Genomic DNA, 12,721 nt, shown 5'->3' on the forward strand with positions numbered 1-12,721 from the left:
GTTCCCTAAATAAAACTTAACTCACAACAACATTCACTTGAGCATTTTTATTTCAGATGACGTGTGTCATTATTTTTTTTATTTTTGGTTTATACAATGTGCACATAATAATTTTACCAATCTTATACATTCCCTTGACATGTTTTTTTATTTTATCCATATTTATCTGAAAAAATAATTTAATAATTTAAATCATTAAATGTATTCTACATCTCTAAAATACTATATTTCTTCACTCTCAAATTTAGAGACTTAGTTTTTTTTCCTCTATCTATCTCTTTTAACCAATGCTGTAATCTATGCTATTGTCCATGCTTTTATGTATGTGAACATTTTACTGAAATGTGGTTACACATATACACACTTAGCATATATACATGCTGAGTGATAGGGAATGAAGGAACGGTTTTTAGCTTTAATGGCCTTTCTCTCTGGAAGACTGACTCCCCAAAATACCAAGGGAAATGTCAGAGAAACACCAAATGTCCAAGCCCAGAAACCTTTGTTCCCCTGGACCTAACTTGTTAAACTTTAACTGATAAAATAATTTGGACAAGAAACAGACCTCAGCAAAAAAAAATATTTTCATACTTAGCCTCCCTCAAACCCCCGACGACCCTCGATGCAGTAGCCTGGTCTTGGTCTAAGACTGACTGCTGCCCCTCTTTGCCTAATAAAGATGAGCTGGCTCTGTTGAGGTCGTCTCCATCTGTCCCCCCCACCCTCACCCCTTCATTTTCCTTACAGGGAAACTATTTCAATGTCCTTCTTTAAAGATGACCATTTTAAACTTACATCTACATCACAACCTTTGAATATCTAGACAATGTATTATGTAAAATACAGTTGAAAGACTGCTGATATATTTGGGGGGTAAAAACAGATTTATCATGGAGAGGAAATGAGAACACCCTGAAATATTTGAAGAATCATGATATTTAAGTGGGAAAGATTTCTTCTGTTAAACTACAGATGGTAGAACCAGTTGAGCATGTTGACAATAGACTAAGAGGTCCTGTGAAGGGGTGGGCTCCTTGTGAGTGGAGGAAACCACTCTGAGCCTAGGGTGGTTTATAAGATGGCATGATTGTTTATAAGACGGCATGATTGTTTCATCGACAGAAAGAGATGGAAAAATTACTCTGCTGACCGGGAGTTAGTGATAAATAATCATTTGCTTTCACACATACCTACTAGGTGGTAATACACTTGTTTTTTTCTTTTCCATTCTTGGAAAAATTACTTTGTAAAAATAATTACTCCCACTGCAGGATGACATCAGTTCTCTAAAGGGTGATTTCTCACTTCCCCAGTGATATCAGTTTCCTGGAATGAGGATGGATGGCTTTCTATTACCTTACCTTGTGTACTGTAATTGTATCATCCAGGGCAAGAGGAGCAGGGCCATCAAGACCTGAGGACAAGCCTGAGGTTCTTGTGTCTGCACAGCTTAGTGCAGGGACCAAGTTAGGATGCATCAAGTCAAGAGTATATTGCAAATATTTTCAATATGAAGACCCATAGTGGAAAGTGGGAAGCTTAGAAGTAAACTGTGGAACACCAAAGTGAAGGAAATAAGGAAGAACTGAAGGGTTGGAAGAAATTATTTATTAAGAGTGTAAGTATTGTACATACATTTGAATATCTTGTCCAGACTAGACAAGTAATTAGGAAACTGTCTTCTAGATGCAAAATCAGCAAGTAGAAGATAGCACAGGGGAGATTATGGTTGTCTTAGTCAAATTGGAAAGTCCATCTGGAAGAGGCATATTCCTGTTCTGCACTTCGTGGATATGACTCTCTGAGATGTCAGTTTCTGATAAACAAAAGGAAATATGCTATCACCATTATCTGTTCCTTCTCTGTCTTCTTCTATGCTTTCTATTCAGAGGATATTTGGTCATTTGTTAAAGAAATAATTATTGGCTATCAAAATTTGCCTGGAGGGAGAAATGGGTAGCTAGATAAATAAATGGTGAATAAATATCCTTTATTGCTTTTTCTGCTAGGCTAACAGGTAATCAATTGTTTATTATAAAACAAAATAATAAAAATTATGCATGCTTATGGTGTTGGAGATCAATGGGCATAATTTAGAGATGGATTTTAATGTAACATCAACTTCTATGTATCAAGTTTGTCTTACACCAAGAAAGAGGAAATTTTCTTATGGTGTATCTTGCACTCTCAAAATATTACCATCTCTTCTATGAAGTACACTGGTGAATGATTCACTAATAAAGAAGCTTCTGGGCACTCTGTCCACAGCACAAGGAATGTTGAGTGAATTTTCCCTTTTAAAAATCTATTATGTACTCAAAATACACCATGCAGAGTCATATAAAATATTTCCAAAAGGAGAGTTTCTGAATGATACTACCGATTTTGATAAATCCAGGAGTGTTAGGTGTGTTTAGGAAGAGACAAAGGCAGAGTCAGAAAAGACTGAAGACACATTGGTGGTTTGTTCATAATTGGTCTTTATGTGACAGGTGAACTCTATTGTTAAAATGATGAAATAAATATTCATGATCTTCATAGAAACTCTGAGTATGACCATTGTTCATGCTACAAAGTGGTGAATTGCCTCTATAAAGAAGCTTCTTAAAACAGACAGGCACTTTATGATTTTCAGTTTCAAGAATATCAATCTAGTCTATTAGCCTTGCATTCAACACTACCTGCAGCCATAATCATGCTCCTGATCTACCATTCTCTACTTCATTTTTATTGCTCCTCAGCACCCTTCCCAGTTCATGGCTCCCTTTGCATGTTCTTCATATTTTTACCTTTATATCTTTATTGGCATTACTCCCCTTGCTTCAAATAGCCTTTTTCTTCAGTTTTGGTGAGCAAACTCCAAACTTTTAAAAAAGTTTTAGCTTAATACCTATCCATGACAGTACCTAACACTTTGGTGTAATTTATTTCAACTATAATATTTATGAAATTAATGAATCCTTTATATTTGCTTGCTTCTGATGTTGTATTTTAATTTTTAATAATGTGTATCATCTTTCTAACTATAAGGCACATATTTACTTTTTTTCTCTTTTCTCACTTTCCACAGAACTCACAGCTATTAAATATTAAATTGATTATTACATAATTTCTTTAAATTGACTTTTGATTGAAAACATCATATTTCTTTTGTATATATACTATATGTAGCTCTATCATTGTGATATTTTCCTGGTTTCTTTTTCTTAGGAAACAGTAGATTGGATACATGGCTCACACAAATGAATCAGTGGTGTTGGAGTTTGTGCTTCTGGAACTCACTAACTCTTGGGAACTTCAGCTTTTCCTTTTTGCCATCTTCTCTATCGTGTATGTGACGTCGGTGCTGGGCAACACCATGATTATTGTCATCATTGCCTCTGACTCCCATTTGAACTCTCCTATGTACTTCCTGCTGGTAACCTTTCTTTCATTGATATCTGCCAGTCTAACTTTGCCACCCCTAAGATGCTTGTGGACTTTCTTGTCGAGCACAAAACTATCTCCTTTGAGGGCTGCATGGCCCAGATATTCCTTCTTCATAGTTTTGTTGGCAGTGAGATGATGTTGCTTGTAGCTATGGCATATGACAGATTTATTGCCATCTGTAAGCCCCTACACTATAGCACCATTATGAATCGCAGACTATGTATCATTTTTGTGTTTATCTCCTGGGCTGTGGGTATTCTTCATTCGGTGAGCCACTTGGCTTTTACAATGGATCTGCCCTTCTCTGGCCCCAATGAGGTAGACAGCTTCTTTTGTGACCTCCCTCTGTGATAGAGCTGGCTTGCATGGATACTTACAAAATGGAAATTTTGACCCTAACTAACAGTGGCCTCATATCCCTGGGCTGTTTCCTGGCTTTAATTATTTCCTACACTGTCATTTTGATCACTGTCCACCGCTGGTCCTCCAGTGGGTCATCCAAGGCACTTTCTACATTGACTGCCCACATCACAGTGGTGATTCTTTTCTTTGGGCCTTGCATTTACTTCTACATATGGCCTTTTAGCAGACTTTCTGTGGATAAGTTTCTTTCTGTGTTCTACATTGTTTGTACACCCCTGTTAAACCCCATCATCTACTCTCTGAGGAATGAAGATGTTCAATCAGCTATGCACAAGTGGAGAAACCGTCATGTGAACTCCTGGAAATACTAAGGATCACCATGAAGGAACATAACCCTAAATGGCAACGAAGAGCCCCAGCTGGAACCCAGCATTGTGTGAATTATTTTTTGTAGTGAGAGGGGTTATCAAGTTATAGAATTTGATATTTGTCCTAAGTGCAAGAGAATTGCATGAAATCAGTTCCTGCTTTGCTATTTAAATATAATTTTAGGTAATTGTTCAGTCTTTATAATTCTAAAGTACAAATTCTCTTGATAATATAATTGATCCTTTTAAATGTTTCATAAATAATTTAGAGTTTCTAATCTACATAAAAATCTATTCATGTTACTAAACTTGTGATTCTCATTAATTGAACATATGCTATTTTCAAGCTTTGCAATCAGAACATATAAGCAAATTGACTTTCTGAGTTTCCGATTCTTCTCTCATCTTAGTTCAAAACATTTCTATAAATTTCTATAAATTGACAAAAACATTACTATAAATTGACATAGTGGAAAAATACTGTGCTCACAACACAGATTTTATTGATGTACATTTGTTAGCTTATCTTTTCACTATGAATTGAAATTTTTGATTATAATTCTATTTATTTATTTATGTTTTTATTTTTTTCATTATAGTTGGTTTACAGTGTTCTGCCAATTTCCTACTGTACAGCAAAGTCACCCAGTCCATACATATATACATTCTTCTTCTCACATTACCCCTATGTCATGCTCATCAGAAGAGAATAAATACAGTTTTCAATCTACTAGTATGTTCCAATGCAAATTTTCTGTCTTTTCTAGGTTGAAATGCATTTCTAGTCATTATGGGACTTTTCTATATGTTTGGTGCTATTAGTATACCTGTTTCCCTACTTATTTTTAAGTAGGACAAATTCGTTGTAATGAATTTTGCATTAGTAATAGAAAATTGCAAATACTTTTGAAATTGTCTCCAAGTATGGTGGGTGTAGAATCTTTAAATTTACCAAAAATGTTAATTCCATATGAACCTAAAACATACAAATGCACAATAGCTCAAAAATTTTTTTGCAACTGGGCACCAAATTTGAGATCTCTTCTTTCATATTTCTTGGAAAATAGAAGAGAGAAAGTAAAATTCATGTATATGTAATAGTAAATATTTTAAAAGTCTGTTAATACTGTTTCATTCACTAGTCAAAAGTTTCCTTATGTAATTCTCCCTGTGAATTGCATTATGAAAAAGACTGTAAAACAGGAAGACCACATATATTTTAACAAAGATAAAAAGAATTGCTTAACAGTAGAAAGCCTACAATTGTCATCACATTGGATTCAGTATTTTAAATATAAGATACGAGTAAGTGTCTATGTACAAAGATATTAACTTTGCATGATAAGTTAGTGCAAGCTGAATTTTAGACATAGACATGTCTAAAATCATGATGCTAATTAGCTAAGGATTCTTTGATCTTTAGACTTTTGGTCAATTTCATTTGAACAATATCATACATGTTAATTTTCTTTTTTTTTTTTTTTTGTCTTTTTGCCATTTCTTGGGCCACTCCTGTGGCATATGGAGGTCCCCAGGCTAGGGGTCTAAAATTGGAGCTGGAGCTGCCAGCTTATGCCAGAGCCACAGCAACATGGGATCCGAGCCACATCTGCGACCTACATCACAGCTCATGGCAATGCCAGATCATTAACCCACTGAGCATGGGCAGGGATCGAACCTGCAACCTCATGGTTCCTAGTCAGATTTGTTAACCACTGCGCCACAACAGGAACGCCTAATGTTCTTTTAAACTTGAATATCTTCTACATATTTTTGTAGAGTGACAAAACAATTTAAATACATATTATGCATTCATGATATTGTTGTCAGCAGTATTTTTTTCCTTCGACTTTGTCCTACTGGTGAGAATGGAGAGGTGTTAACTCTACCCTTGAGAAATTGTCATTTAGCTGCCCTGCTCCTCAGTATTGTCATACTGAAGGGGTGGAGGGGTTGGGGGCACCAGGAAAAAGATGGAGAGAGAGAGAGAGAGAGCAGATAAAAAGGAGGAAAATTAGAATTTATGAGGGTTTATTTCATTTGCCCCATTCTTTGTATTGCCAAAGAGACATTCTTCCACTCTCTAATTCTTATTTCATCATTGAGTCTACCTGGCTTTCAGTGATCAGTTGTAATCTATCACATTAAGTTTGACAAAAAAAAAAATTTCAAAAGTTGTAAAGTTTAACAAACAGGTTGACAAATCTTACTACTTTGGTTCCCACAAAGGTTTTCATGTTTTTGTTTTGTTTTAAACCCTATCACACATAATTCCAAATAAAAAACTATATGAAAGGCAATATTATCCATAAGGGCAATATCTTTAATTTCTAAAGCACTTTTATAGGTCACCCATAAACCCATCAAAAAATTAGCAAAGCATATTAACAAGTGGCTTATTAGTAATGAAGCACAAGTGATTCTTGAACACAGTAATAAACACTTAAACTGTCACATAAAAATGCAAAGTGAGATTGCTTTGTTCATCTATGATTGGCAAAGATCCAAATGTGTACTGTACAGTATACTGTGTTGAGAAGATTTTGATAAAAGTGGAAAACTCAAATATTGTTATTTTATCTCTAAATTAGTAGAATATATGAGGAAAAATTTCAATATCTATTAAAATTTTTAAATTTTGAACTGGTAATTATACTGCTAGTATTTTATCTTACAGATATACCCATACGTATGTAAAAAAAGTACATATATTAGATTCCAGATATTAGTGATACTATATAGTATTTGTACTTCCCTTTCTGACTTTCTTAACTCAGTATGAGAGTCTCTGGTTCCATCCATGTTGCTGCAAATGGCATTATTTTGTTCTTTTTTATGGCTGAGTAGTATTCTATGACATAGCATGATAATGTGAGAAAAAAAGAATGTATATATGTATGTGTAACTGGGTCACTATTCTGTACAGTAGAAAAAAATAATATATTGGGGAAATAAAATAAATTTTAAAATGTACATAATATTTTTTACAAGCATTGATTTTAAGAATACAGTGTTGAAAAAAATATAAAACCCCAAGTGTCTACCAATGTAGACTCCTGAAGAATATTATTGGTACATCCATAAAATAGAATGCTGTGCAACTCTGAAAAAAAAATTAAGGTTTATCTGATGCTTTGGTCAATTTATAAGGAAAAGAAGTGCCCTAGAGAGGGGAGGGCTAGAGAACATTTTATCATGGATTTTCAGGATAGGAAGGGTTATTTGAGAAAATTTAATCCAGACTCCTCACTTTTCACTGAGAAAATCAAACCCAGAAAAGATAAATGACTTGTCCAAATAATTTAATTAGTTAGTAACATAGGCATGATTAGTTTATATACCTCAGTTTTTCCTTCTATCAAGTTGCAGGGTCATAGAATTATAGCCCTGTGTGTGTGTTGCTGTTTCAGTAGGTATTTCATGAATATAGATATTCTGAGAGAAATGTTCAAGCTGAAGAGGTATTATAATTAATATTAGATCCAATGATTTTTATAACTATATAGTTAAGATTTTCTGGAGAATAAATGTATTATAATTTGGTGACATTAGTTATAGAGACTTTAATATTTGTGCAATAATTCTCCAAAGATTTTTTCCTTTGCAAACCAATAAATATTGTTTTGATTTATAATCCAAGCAAACATACTCTCATAAGCTAATAGTTCTACTTTAGATGGTATTCCTTCTTTACATACCCTTTGGGAAAGAATAAGAGTAGACCAATACAAGTCATGACTGACTTCATTCCACTTAGTATGTATTCAGTCATACTAACCAAAACATTATTTCTGATAAGAGATTGTTAATGGATGTGAACTAGTTATGGCCATTTTTTTAATATCTAATAAGTGTCAATGACTTTTAGTGTCACATCTGATCATAGTGGCATTGTATAGTAGTGTATCTTATCCTTATTGTCTTATAGATCATGAAATGATGAGACTAATGGGAGCCAAGAGTTGAAAGTCTACATATCCAACAGCCATTTTCTATTCATTACAACACTACAAATGAAAACTGCTAAGTTAAGACTTTGCTCTATTAATTTTCTAAAGATTTTCTCTGAGATCAACAAAACTGTAGCAGCAATTAGAAATTCATAAGCCATAATAGGTTTCTGAAAACTAAAATAAATATTAAGACATCTAACCACTAACACATTCTTTCCTATAAGAGGACATTCTGGGCTGTCACTCAAAGTCTGTTAGTTGCCAAACTAAAATGTTTAAATCATTAAAGTCATTTTGTTAAAAATCCAAACAAGATAGAATATTATAATGTAAAAGTGCTGCCTTCTCACCCCACTCTCTACACTTTATTCAGAAGTAACTGCCGACATTTTAAAAAGTATTCTTTAAGAGGTTTCCTGTGAATATTCATATTCATTTGTGCAATGGCACATGCAAAATTCAGTTTCATGTGTTTGTTTTTTTTTAAGTATTTGGAAGTATACATTCTGCTTGTTTTCTTAACTCTATGTCTTAGAAATCTGTTCATGGTAAGTCATAGATTTGCCATATCATTTTTAACTTCTCCTCAGTGTTCTATAATTTATTTACCCATTCCCAATATACAGATATTTACGTTTTCCTTACTTTTTTTTATGGCAAATGCTGTTGTAATGAACATCTTTATACATATTTTTTTCAAATAGAATACATTCAAAGATATGTTCATTTTTTGTCTTACTACTGTCACATCATCCACCAATTCATACACTCAGCAATAACATATGAAGGCACCCATTTTCTCCCATTCTTGACAAAACTATAAATTTCAACTGTGGTAGCAAGCCTCCAAAGATCCTGACCTCCTTGCTTTCATGCCTTTGTGGTGTCCCTTCCACACCAAATTAGAGCCGTCCAACAGAATATGGTGAAAATCACCATGTGGTACTTCTGAGGCTTGGTCATAAAAACTTTGCTCTCTTAGACTGCTTCCTCTGGAAGAGGCTAGTCCCCATGCCATGAGGACACTCAAGCAAGTTCAGAGTGGAACCAATACCTCCCTCCCACCTCAAGCACCAACTGCCAGCCACAGAATCACATCATCCAGCCCCAGTCATGCCTTCAATGACTGTAACTTCATAAGAACAAGCCCTCAAGGTGGAACTGCCAAATCACTGCTGAATTCCTAAAGCACCAAAACCACAAGAAAGAAATGCTTTTCTTTTTATGATGAAAAATTAAAAAAAAAGTATTAGGGAGTTCTTTATGCTGACAGAAAATAACTCCACTAAGTATTCACATATGAGAAAATCAGCATGCATGGTCATGTGCAAAGCATACTATCATTTGTGTTCAATGATATAAATGTATGAGATACATATATGTGTGTGTATATACATATCTTTACTGATATATACATAAATATATGTATATTGTATATACATATATATTATATACCTATATTTATCTATCTACATACAGATATATATATATAATATATATATATATACATATAAATTATCTCTGCTGTTTAGGAAAGAAATGGATTCCTGCAAGGAGAGAGAAGGCCTAGATAGCTAGAGTTGAACAAATTCAGAGACATTTAAAGATAAATACCAGGGATTGGCTCCATCTGAAGATAAGGGGAAATCAAGACTGGCTCTCAGATTTCTTGTTTGGGTAGGTATTCTAGAAGGCATTCATTTATTACTTTTTAAATTTTTATTTATTTATTTATTGTTATGGCTGCATGTGCAGTATACAGAAGTTCTCTGGTCAGGGCTTCAATACCAAGCCACAGCTGTGACCTATGCCACAGCTACTGTGACTGTTGGACCTTTTAACCTATGCCACAGCCATGGCAACACCAGATCTGATTTGTATCTGTGACCTACATCACAGTTTGCAGCAATGCTGGATCCTTAACCCAGTGGGTGTAACCAGGGATTGAACCTGCATCCTCACGTATACTATGTTGGGTTCTTAACCTGCTGAGCCACAATGGGAACTCCTGATTTAAATTTTTAGAAAAAGGTTTATTTATTTATACTATTTAAGATATGACAGTAATCTAGAATAAAATAGTAGACAGCTGTATCCATTAGATTTTGTCTCATATCAAGCTACCCCCAACATATAGATTTAAACAATAACTTTTATATTTACTCACAAATTAGGTGGGTTCTTCTTCTGGTCTTGGTCATGTCTGATCTCTGCTGGATTCTCTGGTGAGTCTGGAAATTAGATAAACAATGAGCTCACTCATATATATGGTGGTTGATGGGTTGAAAGCAGGAGCCCTCGCTGACTGTCACCCAAGGAATCTCCACATGGCCTCTCCTCTATGATTGGTTGGAACTTGTTTATACCAATCCTTGAGAACTATTTGTTAAATTATCAAGGATTTTGTTACGTGGTTGTTAACCTGTTGTTGGCTGGAAATCCACCATGATAGGAATATGTATACCACAGATGCTGGGAAACATTAACAGTCAAGGCCTTCCTGTGCTCCTCTATCTTCACACAGAAGCAGTTCTTAAATATTAACCAGCATACTATTGCTTCTTATCCCCTAACAGACTAGCTGGGGCTTATACACATGGTGGCTTCAAGATTTCCAGAGTTGCAAAAAGGTCAGGTCAAATGCAAAACATTTTTTTTTTTGCTATTATTTTGTTGGGAAAAAACAAGACATATGGTCAATTCCAGAACTGATGTAGAACAGTACTCAGAAATAAAAAAGAAGGATGGGATTAAGATGGTGGAATAGAAGGACTGGAGCTCAACTTCTCTAAAAACAACAAAATTCTCAACTAAAGGCTGAGCAGTCTTCACTTGAATGGACCAGAAACCTTAAAAAAGATATCCTACTCCAGAAGACAAACAGGGAGGCCACATCAAGAGGTAGGAGGAGTGATTTTGCGATATAAACAACCCCATACCTCCCGGGTGGGAAGCCCCACAGACTGAAAACTAACTGGTTCACAGAGATTCACCTATAGGAGTGAAGAGTTCTGAGCTACACATCAAACTCTCACTTGTGAGGATCTGGCACTGGGAGAAAGAGCCCCTGGAGCATCTGGCATTGAAGGCCAGTGGGACTTGTGCACAGGAGCTCCACGGGACTGGGGGAAACAGAGACCCAATTCCTGTGAGCCACACGGGAAGTCCTCAGAGACCCCATTCTTAAAAGGTGCACAGAAACTTTCACATGCACTGGGCCCCAGGGCAAAGCAACATCTCCATAGGAATCTGGATCAAACCTGACTGCAGTTCTTGGAGAACATCCTGAAAAACAGGAGTGAATGTGGCTTGTTGTGGGGGAAGTACATTGGAAGCAAAGCTCTTGAGAATAGTCAGCAGCGTGCCTTTTTCTGGAGGGAGCCATTTTGGGAAAAACCAGCCCCACCGATCAGTCAGCACTGAGAAGCCCCAGGGCAAACAACAATTCAGGTGGGAACACAGACACATGCACCAGTAAACAGGCCACTTAAAGACCCCTCAGGCACACAGCTGCCTCTAATCCCATCCAAAGACTAAGCCCCACCCACCAGAGGGATAAGAATCAGCTCTATCTACCAGGGGGCAGGCATCAGCCCCTCCCATCAGGATGCCTACAGCAAGCCCCCATATAAACTTCAGCCAAAAGAGGGGCAGACACTAGAAGTAAGAGAGGCTACAACTCTATCATCTGTAAAAAGGTCACCACACCAAAAACCTATAAAAATGAAAAGACAGAGAACTATAATTCAGATGAGGGAGAAAGGAAAAACCCCAGAAAATAAGCTAAGCAATGAGGAGATTCTCACCCTCCAGGAAAAAGACTTTAGACTTTTGATGCTGAAGATGATGTAAGACATTGGAAATAAACTGGAGGCAAAGATGGATAATTTCCAGGAAACACTGCCAAAGAGACACAAGATATAAAATGTAAACAAGAAGAAATGCAAAATACAATAACTGAAAGAAAAAATTCACTAGAAGCAGCTAAGAGCAGAATACAGGAGGCAGAAGAATGAATAAGCAAGGAGGAGGACAGATTAGAAGAAGTTACAAATGTGGAACAGAAAAGAGAAAAAAGATTGAAAACAAATGAAGAGAGTCTCAGAGAACTCTGGGAGAATGTTAAATGCACCAACATCTGTATTATAGGGGTTTCAGAAGGAGAGGAGAGAGAGAAGGGGACAGAAAAAATATTCCAAGAGATAATAGCCGAAAACTTCCCTAACATGGGAAAGGAACCACTTACTCAAATCCAGGTAGCACAACGTGTACCATATAAACTAAACCCAAGGAGGAACACCGTGAGACCCACATTAATCAAACTGTCCAAAATTAAAGACAAAGAGAAAATCTTGAAAGCAGCTAGGGAAAAGAAACAGATAACATACAAGGGAACCCCAATAAGGTTATTGGCAGATTTTTCAGCAGAAACTCTGTAGGCCAGAAGGGAGTGGCATGATATACTTAATGTGATGAAAGGAAAAAACCTCCAACCAAGATTACTCTACCCAGCAAGGCTTTCAGTCAGATTTGAAGGAGAAATCAAAACCTTAACAGATAAGCAAAAGCTGAGAGAATTCAACAGCACTAACCCAGCCTGACAACAAA

General features: G+C 35.8%; 1 pseudogene; it reads left to right on the forward strand.

The window, feature by feature from the left end:
• Positions 1-3,229: 3,229 nt before the first annotated feature.
• On the forward strand, positions 3,230-4,163 carry LOC100153883 (annotated as a pseudogene).
• Positions 4,164-12,721: the final 8,558 nt, after the last annotated feature.

Source organism: Sus scrofa, unplaced genomic scaffold, assembly GCF_000003025.6.
Source record: "Sus scrofa isolate TJ Tabasco breed Duroc unplaced genomic scaffold, Sscrofa11.1 Contig740, whole genome shotgun sequence".
NCBI classification, from domain to species: domain Eukaryota; kingdom Metazoa; phylum Chordata; class Mammalia; order Artiodactyla; family Suidae; genus Sus; species Sus scrofa.